The sequence below is a fragment of the Pteropus vampyrus genome, unplaced genomic scaffold, assembly GCF_000151845.1.
Source record: "Pteropus vampyrus isolate Shadow unplaced genomic scaffold, Pvam_2.0 Scaffold25, whole genome shotgun sequence".
NCBI lineage: Eukaryota > Metazoa > Chordata > Mammalia > Chiroptera > Pteropodidae > Pteropus > Pteropus vampyrus.
The window spans coordinates 9297958-9306814 of record NW_011888806.1 but is presented as its reverse complement, the minus strand read 5'-3'; the positions used below and the strand labels follow the sequence as shown (position 1 = coordinate 9306814).

The 8857-nt window shown below is 37.4% G+C and overlaps 1 pseudogene; it reads right to left on the bottom strand.

The window, feature by feature from the left end:
* Positions 1–8201: 8201 nt before the first annotated feature.
* On the bottom strand, positions 8202–8320 carry LOC111737343 (annotated as a pseudogene).
* Between the last annotated feature and the right edge of the window lie 537 nt (positions 8321–8857).

Here is an 8857-nt window from a genome sequence, read left to right as displayed (position 1 = left end):
TAGGAACTAAAACGAGTCACGACGCAGCTGGGAATCGTCTCATGTCTCTAGAATCAGATGACTAGTTCCAAACTGCCTTTCCAGGCACAGGATGAAATGACGTGATGTCCTTTTGCCTCAGACAATGGGATGTTTTTCATCTGTCAAGGTCTAGGGTGTGAGCAGTCTCCTCAGAGAAACGATCAAAGGGGTAGGCTGTATTTGACTGCTTCTCCTCTGCCTCTGTGCACATCTGGGTCTGAGAAGTGTGGGAGATAGAAGCACCCTTTCTCCAACAGCTCTCGAGAGCCACAGGCATGGTGGGACTATTGCGGGACATGTAGGACAAGCAATTTCGAAGATTTTGCCCAGGTTAGCTAAGGAAAATTTTCTCTGGGACCCAAAATGTTGACTCCTTGTTCTAACAACATTCCCCATTTACTTGAGATAGCTTTATAAAATTGATTTCAAGTAATTATATCAATTCAATGAGAATGTAGAGAAAGTTTTAGCTAGAGGGCTATGGAAAAAAGATTTGACCAACAAAAATATTTTTTTCTCATACTAAAATTAATATTTTATGTTTCTATGAAATGATCAAAATAAATTTCTTATAAAAATCTATGTTAACATAAAACATGATTTGGTTAAAGCAACTGGATTTGTCTCTTAAATATAAATATGTATACCTAGAAGATTTGTTTGTAGGTGGCAAAGCTTGAGAACTTTAACTCCCAGTTACGCAAGATGTTTTCTCTAGGTCTTATTAATCTACAATGTGATTAAAAAGATCTACTGTATTTCTTATAAATAAAAAATATAGAATTTTTGAAAAAATAAAAATAAAAAGACCTTGAATCCACAATGTCTTTTAAGCATAGCTTTATTTTTGGAATGTTCTTGGGCAGATATCCAAACTCTTGTTTTTTGTGAAGCTGTCATCTATAAAATAATTTACAGCTCATGAAGCTGAGGGCAATAAACTTACAATAATACCCACTTAACATATGGAGCTGTACATCAGATTTAGAAGCTTATCCAGTGTCTAAATGTGTTGGGAAAACTTTGACTAATAAAGAGCTTATTCATTGTTGCACATGAACTGACTCACATAACATCAGCATTGGGCAGAAGAGTCTAACGAAAGCCAACATCAAAGCTGAAGTATTTTTTTAACCTTCTAGAACTAGGATTCCCTTTAGAGAGTTTAGTGAAAGCTGTGGGTAAGCTTCTATAGTCCATGTATGAACTCCCCGACTCAGGGATTCCATGAAGTTAAGAACTTCTGAATCAAGTGAAGGGCTAGAGAACACATGAATCAATCCTCAAGCATCAAATGAGCCTTTTTGTTATTCATAGCACAAGTCTCTGGGTGATAATGAGAGAAATATCATTGTTCCTGCCTATTAGATGTCTAAGAGGCAAGACATACAGTCATTGTCAGAAGGGTGCATGGTTCCCTTGGAGTAGTGAAGAGCCCCAGGCTGGAAGTGGATGTGGATGAAGGCAAGCTGCAGTGAAAACAGTATCGATAATCATCTTGGCCAGGACCTGGCCTGAGGTTTTCTTCTCCTTGCTCTCTTATACCATGTGTTAATTTGCTAGGGCTACCATAACAAAATACCACACACTGGGTGGCTTACACAACACAAATTTATTTTCTCATAGTTCTAGAGACTGGAAGTCCAAGATCAAGGTGCTAGCTGAATTGGTTTCTCCTGAGGCTTCTCTCCTTGGCTTGCAGATGGCTGTTTTCTTGCTGTGTGCTCACATGGCCTTTCCTCTGTGCTCACACACTTCTGTTATCGATTCCTCTTCTTATAAGGACATTGGTCCTATTGAATTAGGGGTCCACCCTCTGTCCTAATTTAACTTTAATTATCTCTTTAAAGGCTCTGTCTCCATATTCAGTCACATTAGGAGTTCAGGCTTCATATGAAAGTTTTGGCTTGGGAACACAATTCAGTCCATAACACCTGCAGGACTTCCTTCCTTGCTTATACCATGTGTTAGTTTGCTAGGGCTACCATAATAAAATACTATGGGTGGCTTAAGCAACAGAAGTTTATTTTCTCACAGTTCTGGAGGTTAGAAGTCCCAGAACAAGGTGTTGGCAGGGTTGGTTTCTTCTGAGGCCTCTCTCTTTGGTTTGCAGGTGGCTGTCTTCTCTCTGTGTCCTCACATTGTCTTCCTTCTGTGTGTGTCTGGATCCTAATTTCTTATAAGAACATCGGTCATATTTGATTAAGGCCCACCCACATGACCTTATTTTACTTCAATTACTTTAAAGGTCCTATCTCCAAATATAGTCACATTCTGAGATACTAGGGATTAGAACTTCAACATATGAATTTTGGGAGGACTCAACTCAGGCCGTAACAGGAGTCATTCTTCCTTTTCCTTGAAGGATAACACATGTTTGTAGCCATGTAGAATTTTGGAAGTCTGACGGCCTTCAATTTTTTCTCAATCTCCCTTTCAGCTTAGGATGAAAGTATTTCTGCTGGTATAACATTCTCAAGAAACTTCTGGGTCTCCTGTGCAATCTATGGGGTTCGAGCCATCATATCCTCCACAAATCTTTTCTGGATAAATCCATCTGTATTCCTGGCTTCTTTGAGAATTTTCAAAATCATTAAGTGCTGATTCCTTTTCACTCAATAGTTTCTTCCATTTATCTCTTTCTTCTCACATTTTACTATAAGCAGCAAGGGGAACCAGGCTACATATTCCATACTTTGAAAATATCCTCAGCTCAGTATTCAAGTTCATCACTTACAAATTCTGCTTTCCACCCAACAGTAGAAGATAATTCAGCAAAGTTCCTGCCACTTTATAATAAAGGTCACCTTTTCTCTGGTGTCTAATAATATGTTCATCATTTCCTTTGAGACTTCATCGGAATTACCTTTAACATTTATATTTCCACCAGCATTCTGTTTGTGATAATACATGCCTTCTCTAAGATGATAGACAATTCCTCTATAGTTCTTACTTCTTTCTAAGGACTTACCAGAATCTTCTTTAATGTCCATATTTCTACCAACAATCGCTTCAAGGACACCTAGATTTTTTCTATCATACGCCTCAAAATTCTTCCAATCACTACCCATTATCCAATTCCAAAGCCACTTCCAACTTTTTGGGAATTTGATGTAGCAGTACCCCATCCTCAGTACCAAAATTTTATTAGTTTCCAACAGCTGCCATGACAAATCACCACATATTAGGTGTCTTAAAGTAAGAGGAGTTTATTTTCTCAAAGTTCTGGAGGCCAGAAGTTTGAAGTCAGCAGGTACAGGCTCCTTAAGAAGGCTTTAGAGAAGAATCCTTCCTTACCTCTTCCTAGCTTCTGGTAGGCGCCAACAATCTTTGGCATTCCTTGGTTTATAATTGTACCATTCATCATTCTAATCTCTACTTCTATCTTCACACAGCCTCTTCTCCTGGGCCTCTGAACCTCTGTGTTCTATTTTCTTATAAGAACACCAGTCATTGAATCTAAGGCCCATCCTAATCCAGTATGACTTCATCTAAATTAATTACATCTGCAAAGACCATATGTCTAAATAAGGTGCCATTCACAGGTACCAGGGTTTGAGACTTGAACATATCTTTTTGAAGGATGCAATTCAACGCTATAAAGTGGATTGCAGATTTAACTTTAAACTTCTGGTTCACCAAAGGAATGAGGAAAATATGATTAGTGATAAAATTCACAATGTAAAAAAACTTCAGGAAAAAACATGTAAGACACTATGTAAAGCAGCAAAAGTTACTTGTACAGCATCTTTGGACTATCATGTTTCTTTTTTCTGTTTCTTACAACAAAGATAATAGAAAAAAGGCTAAAGTCCAATTAAATAAAAGAAATTTTGTGAAGCAGTAACAAATGATCTATGGTTTTTAAAATTCTTAAATGTTGGCATTAACAAAACTCCAATTAAAAAAAAAGTAACTGCTGTTTGTGATTAAATTCTGATGTCTGTTCCGTGGGTTCAGTTTGAATCTAATTTAATGTACTACTGAATAAATTGGATATGTCTAAGGGAGCCAATGGTATGGCGGAGTAGTTTATTTCTCTTAGATTTAATCCTAGGCTAACCCTCAGTAGACTCAAGTGCATACTGGAAAGAGGAGAACTCTGGGTTTAAATGGAACAAATCATTTAATTGAATTTCTTGGAAAAGCTAAAGCATAAGCAAACCCATTTTCATACTCACGTGATTCAGTTTAGTGAAAAGCACAGCAGGCTTTGGTATATGATGACTCCAGATCACACAGAGCTATTTTGGCATCTCAGTATCTCCAGCTACAGGCAATAGTGCACAGCATAGACCATTGTGGTGATGGTAGTAGTGGTATTGACTGGCAGTGACAGTGCTCAGCAGAGGTGGAGTGCCTGGCAAAGTTGGTGGCGTTAGCAGTAATAGTGGTGCTCACTAGAGGTAGTGGTGTCTGGCAAACATAGTGGAACTTAACAAGAGAGAGGATGGCTGGTTAGAAGTGGTCCAATTACGGGCCTCAGACCAGGGTTGAGCTCATGTATCTTCCCAGGCAGTGGGTAATCCCAGAGGAGCCGTGGCAAAAGATTATGAAATGGGAGTCATCATGTGATAATTGGGGACCTAGGAACACATGAGAAATCTCTGAAGACGTCAGGAAAACAATGATTGAGCATAACTTTGAGGTGGAAGGCTGAGTTTAAAGAGTAAAATTGAAAGTCAAAGAAGTAAAGCTGCAGTGCCCTGAGGAAGGAAACAGGAGATTTATATATATATAAATAATATATATATAAATAATATACACACATATATATATGTATATATATATATATATATTTTTTCTTTTAGAATTGCATAATATCATTCCAGTTTAATCAAAATCTACAGTTGTTTTTATGTGGTCCAGTTCATGATGATATTTTTATACGTTTGTGAGTGGATTTTCATATACTAATCGAGGGTTCTGTCTCCATTTTTGTATTCCTGAAATCCTTCTTCACAATAGCAAGATTTTGTTTTTTCTTTTCTTATGTCCTCTGAGTAATTTTAATCAAGAACCTAGTCTGATGGTTTTTATCTATGAACATGCTCTGTCAAATCCATTACTTAGGTGCTAGATACATATGTCTGAGCCCCAGCCCAAAAAGTTACAAGTAGGTACATATATCCACTGCTTTGATTCGGAATCGGTAAATTCTAAACTGAAAGACATTAGTAGTTGAAGTTCAATGCCTGCCATTTTCTTGTACCTTCAGTCTTTTGTGCCTATCTCCCTATCAGGTGCCAGATTATCAAAGGACATCAAAAAGGCCAGATAGATCTTGCTAATACACTGATGCCACTGGACACTACCAGAAATAAATTCTACTGCCTCTGAATCTAAATTACATCAGTCGAGCTTTTGGAGGATGGAGCACGTGTTTAAATTCTTATCCCTGGAGAAAATATAGTAGAGAATTGATGTGTCAGACAGACCTGGATTCATATCTCGCCTCTGAAATGTTCTAGCTGTGTGACCTTGGGAAAATTACTTAACCTCTCTGTGTTTCCATGTCCTTATCTGTCAAATGAGGATGATAATAATATCTACTTTATAGAGTAATTTTGAGAAGAGGTGATGTTCACATAATGCCTTGTCCAATGCATGACTAGACCAGGACTCAATAAATAATAATAATAATTAATAATAATAATAATAATAATAATGAAGACCAATAAGAAAGCTGAATATTAATGGAGATTGTCATGGAGGCTTCTGTAATAAGAATTAGAACGCCTCCTCTTTTCACAGAAACTGCTAATATACTCTGTGAGGGATGATGACTTTCAGGCACAGGGATGAAACACATTCTTTTAGTCAAGCTCTGTAAACACAGCAGCTGCTCACATCAATCCCCGGAGTCCTATGTCGCTGCCTTTTGCTCAGACAGAACCCTCATTCAGTTTGGGGGAAGTGGGGTGGGCCATGCACTAGCAATGTGAGCTACGTGGCTGTTCTCTTGTTCTGACCTTACCTTGGGATAGACACAGAGCCCAATCTATGAAATCGCCTGGTGTGCGGATCTCTTATCCAAGTGAGATGTGGTTGGACTTCTTAATATTTCTATGCATTTGATTTACAAGATGTGTCTTGTTTTCCAAGACTGAAGTTTATACTCGGGCCTTCTCACGGGTGAGGTCACTTTGCTGTTATTAGCCAAAAGCCGCCCTCCTCCAAATCTGTCTGATGTTTTTTGGCTGTAGCGTTAAGTTCCCAGAGCAAGATGTTTTAGACTAAGAAGTACTGTTTGTGTAATGAAGCAATCCTACTCTGGAAATTTGTTCCAGAGGTTGTGTTTTCTTCTTGGATTTGAGCAAGGGCATTTGTATTTTTGTCAATATTTCAGTTGTGAAAGAGCACTTGGTTTTTAATAGAGATTTTGCGTGGTCCGGTTGTAAACATGAGCATTGGTGGCACTACAGCTGAGGCTCAAGCTTTAGCAAATGGTGAGAGAGCCAGGTTAGGCCTGATTAGAGTCTACACTGGCATTAACTGGCTGGCAACTCAAATGGAGACAAAACAATGATTTGCTTTTATGCTAAGTGAAATAAGTCAGATAGAGAAAGACAAATACCATACGATTTCACTTACATGTGGAATCTAAAAAGCAAAATAAATGAACAAACAAAATGAAAATAGACTCAGATACAGAAAACAAACTGGTGATTGCTAGATGGTGGCGGTGGAGGTGGTTTGGGGGCTGAGTGAAAAAGGTGAAGGGATTAAGAAGCACAAATTAGTAGCTGCAAAATAGTCACCAGGATGTGAAGTACAGCATAGGGAATATAGTCAACAATATTGTGATAACTACACATAGTGCCAAGTGAATACTAGACTAGTCAGGGGGATCACTTCATAAATTATATAAATGTCTAACCACTATGCCCTACACCTAAAACTAATATAAAATAATATTGAAAAAGAAGCAAACGATTTGCACAATGCCTGTTCCTTCTAGTCTAGTATTTCTCAAAAATTTATTTTCATTATCACTCTCCCAAAGGAAACTTTGAACATTTTTTTCCTATATGTTCCTGCCCACCCCTCACCATGAAATTGCAATTCCATAGATATACTGTACATCCATTTATGTACTATATCCACAGCTATATTATATATTATATATATGGAAAAATAAGATTTTCTCCCCTCCCTATTTTGCCCCTGTGACTAATGAGACTCACTAATTGACTAAAACACAACTCATGCTTAAAACTACACAATTTATTGTGGTATCATCAATTGGCAATTACAGTTTATGCTTGGAGAAACTGAGTCATTCATGTTTTCTTGTTGAACCCTGTATAATTTGTAACAGTATTCATTACTCTAAAAAGTTTATAAAGGAACAGGTGGAAAAACTTTTTGAAAAGATTATAGTTGTTTTTCTGAAAACATGCCATCAAAATTTTCATAATTATAATTAAAAAAAATCTTGTTAGCGCTTCTCACATTGTATGTTAACAGTTGGTGGAGGTTTAGCAAAAATAGCAGGACGAATATCTCTCACACACTTTCAGCAGCTTCTCGCTGCCTACCAAGTCCATTCTGAGCTTATGAGCTGGGCATTTAAAGCTATCTGCCACTTTATGTATGATCTTCCTTTCTCTCTCTTTTCTTCGCTTTGTAATTTTCTGCCTCTATGCTTTTGCTGAGGTAGTTTCCTCTGCCTGAAAACTTCATGCTTAAATTCTACCAGTCTTTGAAAGTTCAACATAGATGTATCTTTTCCAAGAAGCCTTCTCTGCTATCTTGAACAGAAAGTTATTTTTCTCTGAATTTGACATTTTTAAAAATAATTTTTATTTATTTACTTTTTATTTTATTTTTTCTTTTTATTATTTATTATTATTATTTATGCCTACAGCACCTGGTCTTCCTAAGTGGTCTCCCATCTAAGTACTAACCAAGCCCGACCCTGCTAGCTTCTGAGATCAGACATTGGGCTTGTTCAGGGTGGTATGGCTGTAGACCATCAACTGTGGCTCCACTGGGGCGTGAACCCAGACCCTTCTGCATATAAAGCAGATATGCAAACCGCTACACTATGGAACCGCATCCTTATTTTTTTTTTTATTTTTTATTTTTTATTTTGTTTAGGCTAGGCAACCCTTGGTTGACTTCACAGATTGCAAGGACCTTGTCAGCTTACAATCCCTTATTTTTTTTATTTTTTACGCCTACAGCACCTGATCTTCCTAGGTGATCTCCCATCCAGGTACTAACCAGGCCCGATCCTGCTTAGCTTCTGAGATCAGTTGGGATCAGGCTTGTTCAGAGTGGCATGGCCGTAGACTAAAATAATTTTTCTGTTGTGGTAAAATACATATCAGATAAAATGTACCATCTTAGCCATTTTTAAGTGTACAATTCAGTGATATTAAATACATTCATAATGTGCAACCATCACCACCATCGATCTTCCTGTTTTCATTTTGTAAAAGTGAAACTCTATACTCATTAAACATTAATCCTCATGCCCTCTTTCCCCTCAAAGCCCTGGCAACCACTATGCTATTTTTTGTCTCTATGATTTTGACTACTCTAAGTACTTCATATGAATGGAATCATATGTGTTTGTCTTTTTATGACTGGCTTATTTCACTTGGTTTAATGTCCTCAAGTTTCATCCATATTGTAGTACATGTCAGAATTCCCTTCTTTTTTAAGGCTGAATAATATCCCTTTGTATATGTATACCTTATTTGGCTTATCCATGAATCTGTCAATGGACATGGGTTGCTTCTGCATTTTAGCTATTGTAAATAATGCTGCTATGAATATGAGTGTACAGATATCTCTTTGAGAACTTGCTTTCAATTCTTTTGGTATA